At 37.5% G+C, this 24,030-nt stretch overlaps 1 protein-coding gene across 4 annotated transcripts in view; it reads right to left on the reverse strand.

The window, feature by feature from the left end:
* The window catches only part of AKAP6 (A-kinase anchoring protein 6), a 284,148-nt gene extending 260,352 nt beyond the window's left edge, over positions 1 to 23,796 (reverse strand). For 2 of the 4 annotated variants that reach the window (XM_065064088.1, XM_065064084.1), the window contains exon 1: positions 23,585 to 23,796. The gene's annotated coding sequence lies outside the window, so the exon portion shown is untranslated. Of the gene's footprint in view, positions 1 to 21,941; positions 21,997 to 23,584 lie in introns of all 4 variants that reach the window. The other 2 variants (XM_065064087.1, XM_065064086.1) reach the window with 2 other exon arrangements.
* Positions 23,797 to 24,030: the final 234 nt, after the last annotated feature.

A 24,030-nucleotide genomic window follows, 5' to 3' on the forward strand; every position in this document is an offset into this window, starting at 1 on the left:
TGGAAGCAAAGGTGGACACTCATTTGTTGCAGAAAATCTGCAAAGGAAATGGTAATAGCAGGCAAGCTGGAAACAGGGTCAGATATTGTTCAGAAATCTCCCTTCTGATAAGGATGAAAACCCAGCTGTCAGCTGCCTCAAGTCACAGATAAAGAACCATAGGAGCTGCTGTTTGGGAGAGAATAGGATTTCACAGGGAGAAGGAAAAGAAATCACAATCGCACAGCAGAGCAGCTTTAACTGCTCCCCCGTGACTCTGCTGACTTGGGAAAGGCTGCCCCCAGACAGGGTTCTGCAGGGAGGAAACGGCTGAAGTTATTGCCTGCAAGTACAAGTCGCAGAAGTAATAACATGTGGTGTTGGTCCTCAGTCTGGTAACCCAGCTGTGAAGGCCAAGTAAGAATTTTTGTGTTCCTCGTAATTCTGCATTTCAGAATGGTCTCTTAAACATATATGCATATATATATATATATATGCATATATATATACACACACACACACATATATATATACACATATATATACACATATATATACACATATATATATATTATTTTTAAAAAATATTTATTTGTTGGGGTTTTTTTCTAAATTAATGGAAGAAATTGAAACACAGGGTGAGCACAAGGCCAGAGTGTATCAGAGTGGAGCATTCTCTGCAGTGCATCTTGCTGCTGTATAACAGTTATACAAGTGATGAGAGTATGGCATATATTGCAAAGAAAGGAAAAGAAGAAAAGAACCATCTATGCAAATATTTTACATGCATTAACTTAATGTTTGTTCATATAAAACACATAAAAAGATGCCAAATTGTATCTTTCCAAGTCAAAATACAAAGACAAATCTGTTTGTTTAGATTAAGATTGACTAACAGTTTTGACAAAACTTTTCATAAATGCATTCAAATGCACACAAAACCAGCGTCACACTGGTCTATGCAGTACATCTTTCAGGAAAAAACTTATGAGATTTTGCATAACTGGTAAATTTCATGCACACCATGATCCCCAAAACACATGATCTCTTGAAACTCTCAGCTGCCTTCCTTGAAATGCACTCCTGTCAGATGAAAGATAATGATATGCCACCATAACACATGGTAAACAGACCAAAGAAGAACCAAACCCCCAACGGGCAATGTTTAGCTTCACTCAAGCATGAACAAGGCATACTTTGATGCAATTGCACCCTATCTTTTTATGTTCAAGTAGTTTACAGCAATCAGAGTTAAATGAAACCAAAGACAAGAAACCTGCACACATGCAGCTTAAATTCAAACTGATAATAAGGCTGAGCATCATAATGAGCAGTAACCAAACAATCAAGACTGACTAATGATTTGGGGTCATTGACGAATGAGTTCTGTAATGCATACTGGAACTAGAACACTACATTGTAATGTTAATTAGGTAAATAACAGTCGGTAGGCAAAGAAGTTCTCTGATGCACTTTAATATTACAAAGAAGGGAACAGATCCACATGGCTTCTGTTAGGCACAGCATAATTCTAAAAAATAAGACCACTTCTCTAAGTATGATTAATCAAATTAACTACCATTTGTTCTGGACTATATCATGGGCAAGAAAACTAAATTGTTACAGGCTTTTAAATTTTCTAAATACATTTATATTTCGGTTATTAGCTCTTTATAAACTAAAAATCCAAATTACTGCAGTTTTGAAGTCTCCTCCCCTTCTCATGTGTTCCTGGCCTTGCCTAATAGCTTTTTCCCAAACACATGCACCTCTATAAGCTCCAATAACATGATAACATGATATGACATGATTTCCTTTACAATTTTGGAAAATTTCTGGAACAAAAGTGGATTTGTAGTTACGTACTACATACAAGAAGAAATACAAAGACATATGTTAATAATGGGAAGTAAAGAAACAGGGAAATACTTAAGTTCCAACAAACGAAGTTAGCTCAGACTCCTGGAGCTTACTTGAGTAAGAGTAGTTGGTCTCTTCAGAGCGACTCCAGCAACACCCATTATATGATTGATCAGTTTTATTGTAACATTGATGTTGCTGCTCAGGCTGCACAGGAGGACATAGAATATCTGCACGTGTCACACTTAATAAATATTTAAAGGATTTGAATTTTGGAAAGTTGTTAGAGGTAGAGAATGTAATATACCATGTAAAACTCTATTTGGCTGTATTTTCTATTTAAGGTGCTTTTGGGAAATTTAATCTATTGTCATAAAAATGTTTTTACCTTATAATTAACAAACAATTTTGAACCTGTTAAATACCTGAAAAGGAAAAAAAAAATGGAGAATTGAATGTTCTGTCAAGATGCATGCAGTCTGATGCTACAACATTCTTTTGTGATATGGGAAACCTTGTACTTTTTGTGAACCTGTAGATCATTTTTACTTCTTCACTGCTTGAGAAACTGCAAAGAGATCATCAAAAACAGAGGAAAACTGTGTTTCTGCTCTAATTTTCATGCTGAATACAAGAATTACCCTTGGAAATTTCAAGAAGCAACACATGGTAAATCAACTGTAAATCTCACCCACATGAAGAGTGTCTTTTTCAAGATCATATTCTGTGGAAGCAAAAAAGCATGCAAGACATGAGGATAAGCCTCCAGCCAATACTAAGTTCTTATTCTACAGTATGCTTTAGAAGTATTATTTTTAAGTATTTTAAAGATACTGAAGCACCCTAAAGAAATTCTCACCATTTGTTTGCTCATTTTTTTTTAATTAATACTAGCAAATCTGTATTTGCTGTCGTATTTTTCAAAAACACTGTCTCCCTCTCCCAAAAAAAGTCCAAAGAATATTCAGCCTGAGGCATTTATCCACCTGGAACACTTCATTCATCAAAGTCTTACACATAACTTTACACAGATACAAAAGAAGGAAAAAAAAAAAGCCTGTGTTTAAACATAAATGCATTTATATCTTTATGTGACCATTCAGGCACAAGTACATAGGTCTCATACAAGACAATGTCTTCACTTGTCTAGTAGATAGATTGTATTTTTGCTTGAATGGCCACAATTTACATAGTTGCAATACTTTCTATATCTTAAGTAGTTTGCTGAGACCTGCCTATTCCTGCTCTTCACAAACACAAAACAGCCACTGGAGGACGGAAAGCTAAACAGTCTCTGTATCAAATTTTTCAAACCTACAAGAAACAAACAAACAAACAACAACAACAAAAAAACACCACACACACACACAAAAACAAACAAACAAACAAAACAAAAACACCAAAACCCACACATCAACCATACTTAGTAGTGTGAGAAAAGAAATAATCTCAAAATACAAAGCATTAGCCCCTTGAGGTTGATCATCTGACCCAAGTAGGTTAATAGAGTTGCACTGATCTGCTCCACTTGCAGAACTAGTTCAAGTCTGTGTGTTCAAAGATGCAAGAGAAATATACTGAACCTTGTTCCCAGCTGAGTCTTGGTCCTAACTGTACCTCATTCCTAATCAAATACATAGTGAAGAACATGTGTCACACTCCTGCCACTAGAATGGTTCTGGATACTTCTCTTGGTACAGTGGAGAATTACCCTGATCTGATTTCTTAATCTTAGTAGTGGTGATCTTTTAAGTCTTCCAATCCCATCACAATATTCATATATACTTGCTTCTCAATTCTGTCTCACAGCTCATAAAGCTATAGCTCATAAATTCAAAGGAATACAACATGGATTTACTAAGAAGAGTTTGACCCTTTCCCTTTCTCACTGGCTACATTTAGGTGAGAAAGGTGAGGTAGTGAAGAAATAGGAGCTCCAAGAACAAATGAAGACAAAGATGTGGGCCTGGTGCCCACACCCATTCTGCTGACAGACGTATGGCTCAGCATTTCTGAACAATGCTCTGACAGGAAAAGAAATCAGAAGGCATGAATTACTGCAGCAAGGGAAGAAACAGATAGGTATGTTAGGAGTTAAATTATAATGTAAAGCAAATCCTCCTCCTCTTATAATCTCATTTTGCTGTTGAAGTTAAAGTCTGAAGAACTATGGTTTTCCACTCTTGTTTCTCAAACATTCAAATGAGGATTGAAGTGGAGAGAAAAAGTGAGCACAGAAACAGCAGACTTCTGTTTGGCAGCACCATGTACAACAACTAGCGCAAGCAGAGCAGGATGTGCAAATACAGGTGTATATGTTTATATACAGTTTCACTATGTGCAGTTTCTGACATCAACACCAGCATTAAGGAATTTTTAAAAAATTCCAATGTATTAAGGCCACTGTCATCTATGTCGCTATTCAAATCAGGAATTTTTGAAATCTTCTTGGTATTGCAGGTCTGAAAAAACTACTGAACATTGACAGGACACAACAGAACAAATCATCTGTTGATTCTTTTATGCTTTTGTTACAAGACTTCTTAGAGCATAAGCTCCATGTAAGTCCTCTGAAAATGCAGAACATTTCAAAAGAAATGCCTGAGAACCCTCTTTCTTCTTCTAGCCTGAACCTTGCAGAATGTGACACCTTGGTCACATTCTAGTGCAATTGATATCTCAGTTATTGCTAAAATCATTTATAGATACCGCAAGGTCCCTGCACTGCTGCCAGATTAGTTGTTCCTAATTTCTGTTTATCACTTCTTATCCTGTTCTGTGGTTAAACGGGTTACAGCAGTTCCTGAGCAAAGAATCTAAGCCTATACTTCAAGTAAATAAAGACCTAGCATTTCCTCTTTGCTGGGACTAAATAACATCAAGGGGAAAAAAGTGTTCTCTGCCTTCAGACATACTAATAAAGTACTGTTACACTACTTTTCACAAAACTCTGTTCTGGTCCAAACAAGGCACGTCCAAAGGAGTGAGAGTGCATCAGCTAAAGAAACAAGAATCCTTTAAGAAAAGAGAAATGGCTGGAGGCAAGTTGCTGCAGGAGCTACAAAGAGAACTGCCAACAAGTCAAACCAGCTTCTAGAGGAGCACAACAGCCAGGGCTGATCTGCAGCAGCCCGGGTGCTGCGGGAGGTTACAGCCAACTATGTTGCCCATTACCTCAACAAGGCGAGGGGAGAAGGAAAGGTAGCACTAGTTACCAGCTGAGGAAACAGCAAGCCAGGGAAATGTTGAAGCAGCTGCTTGGCAACAAACAGACAGCAGAAGAAAGCACCCACCACAATGAAAAGGAAACACGTACACATAGTTATTCTATTGTATCACAATACGGTCCTAAGAGAAATCCACCTTCCACACGGCTGCTCTTGCAGTAATAAGGATTAAATGAATCCTTTCTTTCTTCAGCTCCCACTGGGAGCAAACATACGGCTTCTGAGAGGGTTCAACCCATTTCCCATCTGCCAGTGGCCAAACTGCAGGTGGTGAAGTATTGTCACCCCTCTAAGAGAAGACAGAAAGAGACCTCCTTAAATTAGGATGAACTGAGTCATCAAGCAAAGATTTTTAAATAAAGGAAAGCGTTTTAGTATGCCAGAACTCTCATGTAACATGTATGTGTCTACACAATGATGTCTATACATATGTATATGTACATGCATACATTAAGGTTTCATATAAATCTTCTATTAGTCATGCTATGGTAATGCAAATTTCTTCCACAAGAAGAAATACCTGAGGGTATTAGTTTTCAAGATCTCCTTTTGTCATTTCTTTGGTTGCTTGTAGACACAAGGTGAGGCTATGCATGAGGTGGGCGCTGTGGTCATCCTACCACACAGTAGAATGCAGTGAAGGGCTTCTCAGGCTTGTGAATTGCTTCAAAAGTAGCCATATTCCATTAGTGATAAGTCCAGGTGACAGATAAATTTATTGCCTCAGGTAAAGTATTCCACTAATGTGGCCTTGCCGCTTTAGTGGCCTGAGCTCTCCAGTATCAATGGGCTATAAAAGCTGTCAAGTCCTTTTAGTGTTGTCTCAGCGTTTCTAAATAGTGCATTTGAGTACGGAATTGCCAGTGTAGACTTGTCCTGAGGCTCTTGCAAGGGGATCTAATACGTACATGCCAGTTTTTAAGAATTGCGGGGTCATTATTGTAACTTTACTTGTTCATACCCTGATACTCACTGATGTGCTTCTTTTAAAAAAGTGCTAAAACACACAGCATATTTTTAGTGCAATGTAGGTTTTCCAAGCTCTAACCAACCAAAGCTTGAATATGGGCTTGTTCAGGGCTGTCAGCACATCAGTTTTGCAGGAATCACGCTCAACATCAGTACAATTTAGGAACAAATTATCAGAGGATCCTCCCCGCTGATCCAGTTCTCAAACTTTCCTAAAGGATTTTGCCCTTCATAAAATCTCCATTAAAAGCATGCACCTAAACTTGCATTAGTTCCACTGACAGTAATGAAAGTTGTCAAGTCCTTGACAATTTATGAATTTAGATGGCTGGCTCAATTATCAATGCTCTTCATGCCAGACTGTAATTTATTTTCTTCCAATCATTCATTCATTGAGCAGCACCCATCACTTCTTACTTCAGGAAATTAAACTGAGTGCACTTTTAAAGGAAAGGTAATGGCTGTGAGAATGAAAATACAGCATTTAGCTTCAAGTTAACTTCCAACCATTCAAAAGTTATGTCTGCTACTTAGATTTTTGCAGAACTGAAGTTCAGAGAATGCTGGTGTGTCATCCAAGCCTCCAGAGTGAAAAAAATTAGAAACACTCCCTATGTTCAGTAGCCAGCACAGTTTCCTAAGGTAACTAGTTTCATTGATTTAAGAAAGCTATGATGGTATGAATCTCACAGAGGCAATAGATATCAGCAGACACCAAAAGTGTAATGGTGTTTCCTAGTATTTCGTTTGTAATTTAGGTCAGGTCAGAAATGCCATAAGAATGTGATCCCACAGTACTTCAGAATTTCCAAATGCAGAAAGAAGTAAACAGACAGCAAAGTAGGACAAAAATTCCCAAAAATTCACATCACAAATTGTTTTGAGGCCCGAACAAGTATTTAAGGCTAATCCACTTATTAGCCACAGGAATGCTGCTTTTCTCCTTCAAGGAGACTGAATAGCTTGAGAAGATCAAGTAGCTTGAAAATGACAATATCTTTTACCATATTTTAAAGCTGCAGACTTCAAAGCTATCTATTTTTAACTGTATTTCAATTTCTCACTTAGCTTTTAATTCTATTATTACATATAATACATTTTTCTTTAGGAAACTGTCAGTGAAAGAGACTGGAATAGGTACAAGTTTTACTACTACTGGTTCATTTATTTTTACATCTGAAAATGTTTTATTCTGAAAACTTTATACTTCAAGAACCACAGGTGATTCTGAATTAAAGTTATTTGGGAGATTTCTTTGCTGAAAGATTAGAAAACATGTGAAACAGGTTGTAAATACATGGTCAGTGTTACAGAGTTTTTGCTACTTTTAGGTTGCTGTTAATATCTCATCATCCATTAACCTCTGACTTGTCACAATTCTTTAGTCTTTTCAGCACGGATCAGAAATTCCTCTCGCGGAGGTCAGAAAAACATCACTGGAATTGCAAAATCTCTCCCTCTTTAAAATCTATTTCTAAATTTTTAACTGTAAGTCTGCATACTGGGGAACAAGACTGTCCAAAAAACAACTCCAAAATGTTATATTAGCTTTGTACCTACATTTCTCAGAATGAAGTAGATGAGCTTTTAGAATAATTCAAAATATCTTTTAGGATCAGTTTCTAAAAGGCTTTAAAATTTTGAAACAATGAAAAGCTGTACAATATTTTTTTTTCATTTTCCTATTACTTTGATCAACAGGTTTCATGATGCTTTACAATGCAATCATTCTTAGTGATATCATATATATGTGAAATCTTAATAAATTCTTAAATCTTAATAAGCACATCAAGGCAGGAAATCAAATGGAAATATCTGTTTCCATCAATTTCATGAAAAAGAAATAATCATTAATCACTTCCATCTCTTGCTTCTAAAGGAAGAAGAAAATATCCTATAAAATGCACTAAGACAATTTACTTATGGTACCTATACCTTCATGAACAAGCTGCAATAATCTCATCACAGAAAAAAATAAATAATGGGAACCAAACTGGCTTTTTCAGTCTTGTTCAAAGCAATTTTTCTTACTTTGAGAGGCACACGGAACTTAAAATTCTGGCCCATATAAATGCATCCAAAAAAAATTTCCTGGGTTTTGCTCCAGTCTTTGAATATTTCTGCTAATACCCTATGGTATTAGGTCAGTACATGCCCTATCAGATATTTTTAAAGCTGTGAGGAGTCTTCAAATTGTTGAAGAAAATTTATTATTTCACATTGCTTATTAAGCTTGTCTACAAAATTTTCTGAAAAATATATGCCTAACCTATGTGCTCCAGACATAAAAAAACCACATGAAATTGTGGCTCTCATTTAGTTTCACACACAGAAAACGTCACTTATGCCAGAATTTTAATTTAAGTATTCAACTGCTCTTTTAAAGATGCATTTTTACTATGTTTGAATACATTAAGCAGATCATCATTCAATATTGAGATCTAATAGTCCAGGCAAACAAATGTGTAATAAAGGATGCAAAGTCAGCATTGATTAAATTGAGCTCCATACCAGAAGGATGTAGCCATTATTTTCAGAAAGTAACACACCTATTTTTATTAATAGTTTGTTTTGCAGAGGAAACTAGCCCATACTTCACATTTAATATTTCAGATATTACAAAGTCAGTAAAAATACTTCCCCTCATCCCCAGCTCCCAGTTCTTAATTTTAAAATCACAGCATGTATCTTTAAAAAAAAAGTTTTCTTCATGGACTGATGTTGAAGTAAATACAGGACAAATATGTGGTTTCATTATATATGTTTCACTATATAGACAGATACACTGCTAATTAATTTTAAGATATAAAGATCCTACAGAAACATGGATTTTAACTATATCCTTATCTGTTTACTTCAATTTTGTTTTATTCATCTATGACAAAGCATTGACATATAGACAAAATTAATGGTGGAGAAAACAGATGCAATAAACGCTTCATTAGTTAATTGACTGAGCACCTCCATAACATTCAGTGGAGGATCCATCATTGTCAAAGGGTTCATGTAACACTTCTGACAGCAAAACACCTGTCTAAACAAAAAGCAGGTGATCCAGAGGTGAATTAAGAGTAGGGGACTAGGTACCAAATGAAACCAAGCTTTCAACACTATTTGAGCTTGTGAGCCAAACCATTTTAACCATTTCACAGCTATCTTTATATTATATCAAAATATAATATAAAGCTAGGTGATGTTGGACAGAACTATGGATTGGGAGAAGAGTTCCTGGAGAGCAGCCCTGCAGAAAGTGATCTGGAGGTGCTGGTTGGCAGCAGGGCCAACAGGAGCCAGCAGATGTCCTGGCAGCAGAGAGTAAACTGCATCCCGGGGTGCACCCAACCCAGCATCACCAGCTGGTCAAAAGAGATGACTGTCCCACTGTGTTCAGTGTTGGTGCGGCCTCACCGTGAGTAATGTGTGCAGTTCTGGACACCACAACTTAACAAGGATGCGAAGATCCTTGAATGCATCCAGAAGAGGGCAACAAAGCTGGTGGAAGGGCTGTAAGGCATGTCCTGTGAGAAGCAGCTGAGCACTTTGGGTTTGTCTAGTTTGGAGGAAAGGAGGCTGAGGGGCAACCTCATTGCTCTTTACAGCTTCCTGAGGAGGGGAAGTGGAGAGGGAAGTGCTGAGCTCTTCTCCCTGGGATCCAGTGACACAAAGTGTAGGAATGGTACAAGGCTGTGCCAGGGGAGGTTCAGATTGGACATTAGGAATCATTTTATTACAGGGTGTTAAAACACTGGAACAGGCTTCCTAAAGAGGTGGTTGATGCCCCAAGCCTGTCAGTGTTCAAGAGGCATTTCGACAATGCCCTTAATAACATGATCCAACTTTTTGTCAGCCCTGAAGTGGTCAGGGCGCTGCACTAGATGGTCATTGTAGGTACCTTCCAACTGAACTATTCTATTCTATATTAGATACCAACAAGAAGAAAGTTTGATAAATTATCTTTTGTTATTTTTGATATTTCAGAAAACAGGAAGTTAAATTTTATGGATCTCTACAAGTCAATAACATCTTTTTAGACAATAACTGTTCATATCTTAAAGACTACATCTGGAATTTCGGAAAGTTCACTCCTTATTTAGCAGCTCTCTCTCTACATCACACCTTTTCCTCCTTTTCACCCAGAAAATAGGCTTATTTTATAGTTTCAGTGTGGTTCTCTGCTAACCTCTGCAATACAGACAGAGACAATATCTTTCTGGGTGGCAATGATACACAAATTTATTTCTAATTACACATGGCTCCACCAATTTATTTTGTCAATGTCACAGAGAGCTGTGGTGGAACTACTCTTGCCTCTTTTGACATATAACTATGTATTAAGGACTTATTCATTAATTGCAAGCTTATTGCCAAGAGGGTAAGTATACAGGCCTAAAAAGCTTTGTAATGGGATATGCAGCATTTCACTGTTAAGCCATCCATCCACATCTGGTCTAGTTTAGCAGTGAGCTAAAATCATTACCGTATGAAGGCTTCTTCCTAAGTTATGCAAAATGAACCTATTTAGTCCAGTTTTTAAATTGAGGAAATATCCACATCACACAAGACCCATTAAAACATCCTGCAGAGTCTCCAAGGATTTAAAAAATGAGCTTACTTAGCTGAAGTTAAATTTATTATTATGTTCTTGAATTGCTGCTGATTCATTTTCTGTATGCTGTAACCATACTGGATAATGCCATTGGATATATTTTGTTGCATATTGTACTTTAAACTTTTTAGATTTATTCCCAATATGACTAGGAATAGTGCATCATGCCCATTAGATAGCCACAGAGGAGTTTACAATGCTCATGTTATTTTGACAGGAGCTGAATAGGAGTAGGGGCCCATGGAGTCCTTAAGCAGCAGTTAACTTCTGGCCTGCATGTATCAGCTCTTACCTCATTCTCCCTCAGCTGCTTACAGCCCACAGAAAACCCATTCAGCCTATGGCAACCCAGTTTCTCCCCTCTTTCGCTTATGGTAGTTCTTATCAAATTCTTTCTTTCTGCTCTGTGCCGCTTCTCTCTCACCGGCCAGCTGCTCTCAGCTACCTCCATACCTCTTCGTGCGGCTGGGTGCCCTGGTACCACAAACACAACCTGGGCACATGCTTTTTTTTCTCTCAAGTCTCTTCCCTGCCTGCCCAAGCATCCTAAATGGCTACTGTTGACTCATTTGTTTAGCACTCCCAATACAGAATCACTTATTTAAAAAAAAAAAAAAAAAAATGACCTGTCAATCAGTGATGAAGGGAATACCTAATAGGGCTGTTGTAGGTCATGTAGGAGCTCGTGTCACAAATGTTTAATATCCTCTCACATACCTGACATGTCCCTGAGATGCTCCTTTGCAGGCCTGTTCTCAGGCTCACACAATATGTGTTTTGGGGTGGGGAGGAGATACTCAAGTCTTTCGTGTGCATCTGTGCACACTTCACATGCAAAGTCTCCCTTTCCACCAACATTAACAATAACAATGACAATAACTATAGAAATACAACACTAATAACAAAATGGATCACTATTCTGTGTTCAGTTTATTTGATTTTAGAATCTACAGAAACAACTGGCATCTACTGTACCTACTGTCGATTTTATCAAAATTGGGTTGGATTACGTTAGCAGATGGAGCTGTGGATCTTGGAACTAATGTTCTTACTGCCTGTGTACTTTCCCTGTATTGTCCCTGCTTTTTCATTAAATAGGTCTTCATTCCCTGAGGCTGTCATAAATAATTGCTGTAAATTCATGTTTTACGTTTGCCATTATACTTTAGTTTGAAGAAATCACTGCTTGAAACTTTGTTTCCTGTACAGGAATCTTTTATTCTGAGATTCAGAATTGGGAAATTTTCACATTTCAAATAAGAGCAAAACAAAAGCAATAAAACTATAAGCCAGTATCAAGCAGACTAACCCTCCCCACATAAAAAAACAATGATTTGTTTTTAATCTTGCTTTCAGGCCATGGATATCTTACTGGGCCTTTTAGAAAATAAAGCCACACAAAGCTTTTGATGCATTTCTGAAAATTTTGGCTTCTTTACCCTTTTAAAGCTTGATACGACATTTCAAAACTTGCAGGCAGGATAAACCTTTCAAATTTGGTAAGATACTTTATTGCCACCCAGGAGGATAAAGAATTCACGGAAAATTAATCTAAAACCCACCAGCATAAAATTACTTGTGCTCAGATCTTAATCAGCTTTCCAGCACATGAAAAATACTTTAGCACTCCACAACACTCTAACAGCAACCTGAACTTCACAGACAATACCAATAACATTTTCATTCTTTGGCAGGAAACTGAAAAGCAAGAATATTCCCAAATCTTTACAGTCACGCAGTCCTTTTTCAAACCTTTGAATCTCAAATGAGGCACACATTTCCAATGGTTTTGCCACTTACAAGGATTCTGATTGGCTTCATTCAATTTAACACAACACTTTCCTTGGTGGAACCACAAAATGGGGGGAGCACAAGGAAAACCACCACTATGTGGGAAGATACTGGGCCCGAAGCTTATTAGTGACTCCTATTAGTCTTGAATAAGACCCGTGGTTTATATTTCCATTAGAAGTGAAATATGAGAAATCAGTAGGAACAGAGGTAAACCTGAACAAGAACTAAATGCCTCCTGAGGCAAGTTTCGGTGGCACACCTGTAATAGCTGTAGCAGAGAAATGTTTGTGAAAGGAAAGTGCTAAGGCAGCTTCGAGACTAACCTTGTGCTGACATTTCTGAGCTGCTCCAAAAGATAATGTATAAGCATGCATGATCATCACAGGCAAGAACTAGACCCAACCCTACTCTGAGCAGCAGTGCAGCCAGTGCTGCTGAGCTCCCAGGCTCTGACTGCGTTGCTCCCCGCGGAACTCTGACAGTCTTCAACCTTGTCACCACAGCAGGAATCATCCCATTGCAAAGCCTGGGAGCCATTAAAGTACCATTATACTCTCTTAGCTCCCTCACTCTTATTTAAAAACCAAAAACTCATTCTCAGAAGCTCACATATTATTTGTGCAGTTTTTTTTTTTAAATCAAGTATTCCCCGCTGTGTTTCAATATGTTCGAGATTTGTTTCTTTTAGTCAAAGTTAATGTCCCTGGCACACACACTTGATGAGATAGTCAAGTGAATGTTTAGATTTCAGTCCCTGTTCCCACTCCCATACTTCTACTCTTCTAATCTCTTTAATCTTAAAGAACAATATTTTTACTCCCCTTAAAAAAAGGAAGTTATTTGTATTGCATTACAACCCAAAAAGTGCAATACTAGGCCCTAGTGTGATTGATAATGATGGGGAAACATTGGATTTTTTTCTACTCTCAGCACCACACAGGTGCCACTAGATTCATGAATTTTCTATCAAATGGCTGGTAACCTGACCTACATCTACATCTTTACCAGTTTTCTAAAGGGTCAGTCAACAGAATTTTGTTCATTATGGAAATATTGCCTGTTTCATGACATTTGAATCTAACTTGGATTCTGTGATATTTTAAAGATATGTCTTAGAAGAGATTGTCAAAATGCTGCAAACAAACTGTAGCAAATGACATTTGATAGTATAACCAACTCTGAATTTTATTGATTACAAACAACGCAACTATTCATAGAGGTTTAGTTTGCAAAAATACTCACATTGCAATAACATATTACTAAGTATTTTAGTTCTCTGTATGAAGATCTTTTAAAATTACTTGAAACAATTTTCAGAACGAAACTTGAACCATTTCCAATCTACACATTCTGCATTCCATTTAATTATTCATTCTCTAGTCTTTGTTGAACACAGAAAATTGCATTTCCATTTAGCAAATAATATAAACTCATTTATGAAGTTACATTTAAAATATACATAATTAAAACTAATACGCTTGTTTACAATTTGTCCCAGCATAGAACTACATAGATTAGCAGAACACATCTATTTGGCCTTTTGATCATCAGTACTTTTTTATGTGTAGTTTAAGTTGTAGATGTATGTATGTCTGCTTCTGGTTTTAACAAAAAAAGCTAGATTTTGCTTATGGCACAGCTAGCAGTTACAAACCATTAATAGGATGAGGAGGGCTTAAACAGAGTCTTATAGCACAGATCATATTTTCCTCACTTTCAGTAAAATGCTTTGAAAGGCTGGAATAAAGCACAGTGCTTCCTGGCCCAGGAGATAACCACCTCTAAATATTCAATACATCCTACATTTTTACTCATAAAAGAATTTAATCTACCAAAACAATTCTTTCCTTGACTCCCTGCAGGGAGGAGTGAAACAGTGGACTTCTTTACACTAGGCTGTCAGGGTATGTTATTTTGTTGATCAAGGATCTTCAAGTACCCAACGCTAATCAGCCCAAGACAGGCTAATTATAATCCCTGAGGCCTTCTCCAGTCTAGGAAAATATTGCTTAAAAAAAAAACCAAACAAACAACAAACACAACAACAACAAAAACCGCCACAACAAATTCAGAGCCCTGCCAAACTGGCATTTTTCTTGGCTCCAAATGCTATCAAATTTCCCTTTCAGAACATATAGTTTTCAGGTTGGATGTAGAGGAGGGAAATACCGTTTCACAGACTGAAGGTTTATTGAGGTTCTCTAACACCCCTGCCTTCCCTGTGGTTCGCCCGCAACAATAAAAACACCAGACAAATCAAAGAATGTTTCTCAGAACCTTATTTTATCTTCATACATTTGATTAGGTAATTGTTGTCCAGATTCTGAATTTATTAAGGATTAGATAAAGCCATGAGGTGCAAGTCAGTTTATGAGAATAATTAAAAACAAAAAAAAAAAAAATGCTCTGTCAATAATTAACACCCAATAAGAACATGGAAACACACAATTTAATTTATAAGCCATGCAAAGAAGTTTAAGGAAACATACTGTTGGAATTCAAATATGTCTAATGTTAATTTTAGGTGCTGAGTTTAACATACTAGTTTTAATTATGTATTGCATGCATCCTTAGTTTTTTGTTGTGTGTTTGGGGTTTTTTTTTGTTTATTTTGGGTTTTGTGTATTTGGTTTTGGTTTGTTTTTTGTTTTTTTTTTTAACAATTCAAGGGATGAATACAGGAATCAAAGCTACATCCAGTATATAGGTCTAAGGAAGACTAAAGTGAAGTGGCTAGTAAATTATATTGGGAGTCAGAAAACAATATAGATTAATTGTGGGGGCTACTTTTACTCTTGACCATTCATAAGGTGCCATTCTTGCCATGCTATTCTTCCCTGAGCTATTGGCACATGAATTGGAAACACACATCCCTAGCTCACTTGACAGTTACAGCTATTCTGACTTCTAAAGGTATTTATTAGACTGGAAAGAGCAATATCTCCAGAACCCAGGGGTCTGCCTAATTCAGAACAGATGTTAGTCCTGTGTATGTTATATCTCATTTTAATGCACATGCATCAGTCATGAGTTGTTTTGGGTTGTTTGCTCTCTGAACAAAACCTAGGCAAAGAAAGTGTAATGAAGATCAATAATAGATGTTTTAATGAATCAGCAACAACCGAGAAAACAGCATTTTGTAGAATAATTCTCATCAAGCTCTAATTGCAGAAAGAAGGCCTTGAAGATCATGCAAAATCTGATGGGTCCCTCTTCTTTCTCAAAAAAAATAAATGATTTCTTTTACAGCAAAATGGCATGCACATATTGCCTCAGGCTTTACAGACCAGGTGTTGCAGCCTCTCTGCCTATATGGAAATCACTTAGACATAGCTAACAGAGATACCTGCCTGGTCTTTTCAAACTTAATTGTGGAATTAAGCTTTTTTTTCCAATTAAGCAGGCTCAACAGCCTGGCATACATTATGTAATTTTTGTGTTGCGAAAATCAAAAAGTTTTCCATACATTCAATAAGTCTTCTACTGTTCTTTATCCCAGGACAAAAATCCCCAAAGCTAGTTTCCTTCCTTTAGATTTTTACATTTTATTTTCAGCACCCACCTCTGTCTTTTATTCAGCAATATTCCCTTACACCATTCTGTCTGGCACGTGCTACTGTCTTGTCTGCATGTGCGTGTGTGTAAAGTTAAATTGATAGTGGTGTCACTGAGCACTTACACGGGGTGTTTTACAAAAGGGATCAGTAGCAATTTGTCTATTCCACAAGTGATGAACAAGAGACACAAGTTCAGAGATTATGTGTGAGGGGCACATTTAGTATCAGAGCCAGCAGCAGTTTCCAGGTCTTGATTCAAGTGTTCCAGGCCACTGCTGAATGCTACTTTTCCTGCAGCTTATCACTTCTCTGACCAGATTCTATTCTATTCTATTCTATTCTATTCTATTCTATTCTATTCCATCTTACATTAAAATTTATACCCATGCTAGCTTTGGTACATTTTCATGACAAGTACTGGAGAGAGAACACCTAAGATCTTTACCTCAAACAAACATTAAACTAGTGTCCTACATAACTCACCATTCAAGTCCTCAACATGCTGACAAGCGTTGCTTCATATCACCTAACAAGAAGAGGGAACAACAGGGATTTGAGGGGGGTTTATCCCTCTTCACCAAAGCAACTTCAAATGTTAGAGAAAGGATTACATAGGTGAGACCAGCAAATGAAACTGATGTTCCAATCCAATTCAAAATGGCATAATGAAGCTGAACAAAAGAAATAATTAAGAAGTTTTCTGCATAATTTACGGAAATACAAAATCAAGTCTGTCTGTTTAGCGGTTTACTTTAAAAAGCTATTGCCTTGCAAAGAGGTGCCAAGCACTTGAAGAGTTAAAATTGTTCTGAAAGCAATTGTGATTGTTGCTGATACACTGCCTGTTCCTACATCATGCACAGAACACATTTGGACTCCACCTTCTCCAGACACAAGAAAACCAAAAATCCCCTAATTATTTTCCAAGGTACCTGTGCATAATATAATCAAAACCAAAATGGGGTTGTTATTGTTAATGACCCAGTATAATACTGTGATGAAGTTTTGAGAAGGAACAGGACTAGATGGCACATTAAGGATCCATAAAATATACCCTGCATATTTTAATAGCTGACCCTTAAAATGGCAACTCACGTATCTGCTGTGTCACTGCCTTAGCAACACAGACTAGACATGCTGAAACCTGACAGCAGCCTTTTCTAGCTGAAGTTAGGGGATTTGGGTGGGGATTTTTGTGGGCAACCAAAACCTGATTTATTCTTCTGACAAAGTATAGTATGTTTTAGGAGACTAGCAGTGCAGCTTGAAGTACAAGGAAGGACACATACTTGCTAGTACAGAAGCACCTTTGCCAGGGAATTAGCCTCCTCGTCAAGACAAGCTGCTTTTAAACATGATCTAACACACTTGAAAATTCTAAGTGGCATAGAGCAGTTACATGCAGCAGCTTTGAAAGATGTCCTTATTTGAAAACATTCTCACTAGACCCTAGTTATTCTGTGAATAGCACTCAGATCTGAAGTGCAGTTTTTCATTACAAATCTAGCCGTTGAAAAAAGTCTTTCTCTAGTTTTGTCATTGTAAACTGGTATTTGATTTTCTTAAGGCCTGCCTTGCAATACCATTTCTCAGCTATTTGTACAGCTCCTAGCACTGTAAGGGGCCCTATCCAAACTTCAATAGAGACATCTGAATTGCTTTGTTATTTTAAAACACAGCAGAAACCCTGAAGTCCCACAAGTCTTCTATATATAACTCTTCATAAACATCTTTTCAGAAATTGTCCAGATGAAAAGCAACCTTTTTCCAAGTGATTTAAATAAGTTAAAAAAAAGTGACAACTTGGTAGAAGAGAGCAACTGCAGGCGTAACATTCAGGAACAGAAAGCTGGAAAGAGTACACAGAGGAAGTCCACACATGAGAGAATTGAGCAGGAGCTGAAAATAAGAAATGCAAGTCTAACACAGTATGCACATAAGAGTTATGGAGGTTGGGTGGAATGCATTTTAAGACTGAAGCACAGACTCAGCTGCAAGCTCTTAGTCCAAAGAGAAAATACTGTGAAAATGACACAGAATGACAAACAGGGGGAAAGCAAAGAAACACACACCCCCCCCACCAAAAAACCCAAACCAAAAGAACAGAACAACAACAATGAAAAACACCAAACAAAACAAACAAACCAAAAACACACAACCCACAAGACAATCAGTACAGGGCAGCTCTTGAAAGAAAACATACACAAAATTAATAAATTTGCAGCCAGACTGAAACTAAATATTGCATCTGGGCACTTCACCTAAAAGCTAGGACTCCTTTTAGTACAATCTAATGCTAACAAAGGCCATCTTTTTCAGTGTGTCAGCTCCCACAGGAGGGGGGGGCTGGGAAATCTATTTCACAGAGATATTTCCTCACAGAAATTGCTATCACTTGAAAGATCTTTTTGCCAAAGAGAGACATCACATTCCAGCTACATGTTTAGTGTACTTGGAGTCTATGAGAAAGTGGTTGGACTTCATCCACCAGCAGTACTTGGGGTTAGACCTTCCTGTGCCCACACCCACACAAGCCCAACAGCCTCACAGGGGCTTCTGTGGTTCCCTTCGCATGGCACCTTTTTACTGCCTCTCTCTGCAAAACAATCAGTCATCCAGAGAGCTGACTACCTGCTCTGGGTGCTCTTAACTGTTCCAGAAGCCTCTCAGCTGGTAAAGGTAAGGAAGAGTCATTGTGTCATTACAATTCACAGCACTCACCCTCTACCCTTAAGTTTGATGTTGATAGGACACAATGATTATTCCCCAGGCTGGACAACTCTTCATTTACAAGCTATCTCCACTGCCAGATGCCTTAGAAGATGTTCATTCACCAGTAGAAAGTCCCATCTTGCCTGATGCCAGGATTGAACACTGGACAAAAAGCAGGAGGTGACAGTATTTTGGCCAAGGCTGTCAGGGGTAGCCAGTATCTGACACGTGCCATGAGAACTGATTGTTCACACAGAGCAGAGAGCACTCCTGGCTTTAAACATCCTGTCTGACAGTGCCAGACATTGTAAACTGCACAGAGCTGAATTTTTTGACCTTGGAGGGATTAAAAGCTGAGTCAGCCTTGCTAGAGTCTAGATATTTGAAACCTGTAGTTCAACCACAAAACAGGAATAGAAGAGTTATCTGGATTGTTTTTTTTTTTTCTTTATTCCCTGACCCTTTTCCTCATAAAGCAAAGCTTTTCTGAAGACATTTTCAATATAAGAAACCTTTTTACTTCAGAAAAACATATTTTGATACTCTTAAAGAGTGATTTTTGTGATGATCCTTCTGACATTATATATATATGTGTGCGTATATGTGGCATGACTATTTGTATAGTTAAAACTACTATGACCACACCAAACCAGTTAAGGGATTTATATTATGCATTTTTAGGTTTGATTTGATGGGTATGAAGTGGGGTTAGGTGCTTTTATTTTTAAATAAATAGAAAATGTTAGATACAAAATTGAATATGAGAAATGGGCCTTTGTACAAGAGAACTGATTAAACAGCATATGTGCCTGCTCAGCAAACAAGGGACAAGGAGCCTTTAAGCACTGATGAAATAGCAAATGTCTATAGCAAAAACTTGTCAGGGTTAGGAATGTAGCTGAGGTCTTTCTTCCCCTATGCCAAAGCCTGCAGAAGCAGGGAAGCCCAGGACGGCAGCCACCTTTTCAGGAGAGTTCTGGATTGTGACAGTGATGTCAGATACAGTTGCCCATCCATTGCTGCTTCCACACACTGTACATCCCTGCTTCCTCACTGCACAAAGCAGCAATCTACACTGCTCCCAGCTCTCCATCCAGCACCGCTTTTCCCTTTGCAGGAAAGACCTGGCCCAGCCCAGGTGACTTGTGATAGGGGTAACATATACAACTTCTCTTATTTTCTGCAGCTAGAATCTGCTTTAATGAGTGGCTATTTTCACCAAAAAGGCAAAGCAAAAGGCACCTTATCCCCCTTCAGTCCACAGAAATGTCAGTATTCAAACATAAATTAGCTGCAAGATGATTCCTTGAAGTCATCTTTGCATTCCTGTATCATTAATTTTATACCAGGAATACCAGTATAATATCTCATTACAGAATGTACAGACACTTCACTATATAGTAGAGGCTATACTTACAATACAAAATATACACATACTATTTCAACAGACAAACATGCTATATTTTAATATATACAAATCCTCCTTCTTTTAAATTCAAATCTGGAACTCCATACATTCTGTCTGACTGTACCTCTCCCTGAAGCTAGTAGCATTCAGCACAGACTAGAAAAAAGTCAAGCCCAGAATTCTGTCAGCATTTCTTACATGCCGCAGTAGTGATTTTTACAGAACGGTGCATGCAAATTAAGACATGGCAAATATTTTTTTTCTTATTTTTAATTCCTCGATTATTATGAAGGAAATCACTCACCAGCATTTTGGAAATGCCACCAGTTCTGATCAATGCCTGAACACTTCTGACAAAGAGGACTCCTTTGACTTGACTTTCCGGGGATGATTTCCTTGACACAGACCCATTCCAGACCTGCCAGGGAGTGGAAGGTACAGGACACCCACTCACCGCTGTTCTACTGAAACATGACCTACAGAAGACAGAAGTCCAGAGCACAGAGTTGCCTCAACTCCTCTTTAATGAATAAAGCAGTCTTCCTTCCACTGAGGCCATGCTCTGATCCCCTCCTAAGCAGCCTTTGCATTGTCATTTGCTGACAAATCCATGAAGTGTTAAAACTGTACCAACTTCCATTGCTGGAGTCAGGTTTTGTCATCAATTCATACAGCTGTTTTGGGAGGAACCAAGCTTCGGTTTCTCTCTGCATTCAGTGCTATGTAGAAACTATTTTATTAATGATATTATATAATAAAATCCTTCAGAGCAAAGTAAAAATTAAACAGTAACATCCTTTCAGGTGACTAATGCACGCCCATCTCCAATTACACATCAGTATGAAACTGCACTTACAGAAGAACTCTATCCTCCAGACCAAGTGTCCAGACTCAGCCACTTCATGGAAGAATAGATGTATTTACAAAATGTATTGCCTTCAGTAACGAAGAATCAAACCAGCTGTGGAACAAAACTGAAAGCAACACAGTTTTTCTGTTGCTGAATGCTGCCTCACTCATAATAGTACCAGTTATGAATCTGCCTCTATAGCAAGCAAAATTGTATACATCTGTAGTGCTTCTACATTCAGTCATGCTCTGACTCAGTGAGTCAGGCTTGCTCTCTGGAGCAAGGCCCTCTTCATCACTTCATACTCTTCCATATCTTCATGTACAGACTGCAGTGAAACACTTGGGCCCACACAAAAACAAACACAAATATTCTACAATCCAGGTACTCAGCTGGAGTCAGAATTAGCTGAGATGTTCACCAAGAAACAAGTAGTGCCATCACAGCTACATTAGTAACGGGTGTTTCCCAGGGAAAACAATTATGAGACAACTGTTTGAAATAGAGAGTAACAGGAACTTTTTTCAAAAAAATAAGTTTAAAAACCAACATGATTTCCACTCTCATTATTAGAGAGGAAAAAAAAAAGAAAACACACACACACAAAACCAACACAAACAAAAAAAAGCACCTCACAAACTCTGCACAGCCTCATAGCAGGTCTTCTCTCTGTTAACACTGTCAAAATTTGTTGCTTTTCCCTCAGTATGTTTCCCATTATTTTTAACTCTAGATTGAGAAATTTTAGTGCTAAGCAAGTCACTTTCAAAACCTAACAAAATACATTATTATTAATAGAGGCATAATATTTCAAACAAGCATTGCTTACAGCCACGCCTTATTAATTGTTCTCTGATGATCCCTAAAGATGTGAGTTCAGTGCATTGCTCACCAGCTCTCTTGACATCTCTAATTCCGACACTAGCCAGACATGAGCTGTCCCACCCTTCCTCCCTCCCTCCCTCTTGCTAACTCATACCTTCTGAGTTTGCCTGATGAGAGCACAGCAAGCGCAGGAGCCCACTACTTTCGTACTGTAAAATGCACCACAAACAAAGTACCATCATTCTAATGTTCATTTAAAGTCATCTGCTTTGTGCTTCACAGTAGGAAAAACAAACAAACAACAAATGCACCCAAACCATGCTGAAAAAAAAGCATACATAATGCAGTACAGACTGACTAATTAAGATAGAAGAGCTCCATTCCAGCTTGTGGCAGACAAGACCATCACACCCCTCCCTGTTAAGAGCAGTCAGATCTCATGATATTTACTACTCCATACTTTATCAAGTATAAGGGACTACAAACCACAATAAATATAGACATCAGTATAAGATTGGTGGTTGCTCTTTTTTCATGTTGCACTTTTGAAATATAAACTGCACAGGGAGAACAGAGCCAGAGACCACTCCCTAATTCCTAGTGGACATATTGATCAATTAAAATGACATGTGTCTGGTCTTTTCTTTCTTTCTAATAGCAACCAGCTGAAAGGCCGAATATTTTAAGCAAGCAAAATCAAACAATTAATGCTGTTGTATACCATGCAGCAAGATTAACTTGAAGTTAAGCAAAATTAGCCTGGTCTCCAGAAGCAAGACCTTAATATAAAATAAACAAATCTTGGATTTTGTGAAAAATTGCTAGATATCACAGACATTATTTTAACCAGCTTGCTAAATAGAAAGGGTAGGTATTTTCTTCCCATGATAGAGGTGGACAGTATTATTTTATTCATAGCAAAACCCCACAGAATGCCTGAATCTTTGGCTACACCTTTTACTGCAGTTGCAGCAGGAAGAAAAAGAGGAAAGAGGAAAGAGGAAAAAGAAAAAAAAAAAAACAAACACACCAGCACCTTTTTTCTTCCAGTAAAAGACAGATCTAAAAGTCACTAGATTATATTAGTATTAAAGAAAAAAAAAAAAAAAACAAAACAAAAAACAGATTGAAAGAAAGTCAAACAGTAGAAAAGCTAAAAGCTACTGTACTTTCAAAATACCTGGTTATTGTTTGACAATTTTATATAAATGTGTGTATATATATATATAGATATATAAAAATACCAACAGAAATAGGACAGTACTGAACCATTATTAAAATCAATACTGTTCCAGTTGCTTGTTCAGCCCCAGTTCACAAAGTATTTTCTGTACTATTATGTTATGGAAGGCCAATGAAAGTAAATGGGTTATATTCATGCTATTTAAATAAAATAGGTTAAAAGAAGAGCTGCACATACTAGCAATGCTTAAATAAAGAGACATAGAAAGGAAAAAGCTATGTTTATGGCATTAAAATTCAAACCAGCTATTCTTTCCATTTAAGTAAATCAGATTGTAGAAACTTTAATTGGATTGTGAAATTTAAATATATTCTCTTCAAATCTTCAGGGCATTATCACAAATGTAAAGACAAGTCTAAACATTCAAACAGAATGCATTTTCTGTAGGCCTTTGTCTTAGCCTGGCTGCCTGAAAAATAATATTTAGGTATACAGCATCTTTCTTCAAAATGATTTTCACAAGGCAAAACCCACACATTTTTCTATTAGAAAAACCTCATAAAACTGGAAAAAATAATGGTGGAATTAAAAACAACACAACGTTTAGCACTTACCATGTCCTGTTCAAATCATCCTCTTTTGATGTTTACGGCACATCTGTAAGATGCAATACTAGGAGGTGCCTTGTGTGACCTGCTGCATGATGCTGTGACATCAGTTCAGATGATGCAGCTCATTATGGGAAAGACTGCTGTTGCCATGACAACCGAGATGTGAGACGAATCCTTACTGCATTTCCAGGGGAGCCCGAGACAATACGGAAGCCCTTTAAAGACACAGACAAGATGCAAACAGGATTTTAAAGTACTTTGCCACAGATTTTAGAGCCCATGTTCAAGTACATGCCTTTTATTAAGGAACATTTTAGACAAATTACTCCTATGTGGTGATAGAGAATTGAGATGTATGAGCCATAAATTATTTTTATATATAAAACTTAACATCATGCATGACAATTTAAGAACAAATCTTACAAGTCAATTTTTTTTTTAATTATATA

The sequence above is a fragment of the Columba livia genome, chromosome 5 (assembly GCF_036013475.1).
Source record: "Columba livia isolate bColLiv1 breed racing homer chromosome 5, bColLiv1.pat.W.v2, whole genome shotgun sequence".
Taxonomy (NCBI): Eukaryota; Metazoa; Chordata; class Aves; order Columbiformes; family Columbidae; genus Columba; species Columba livia.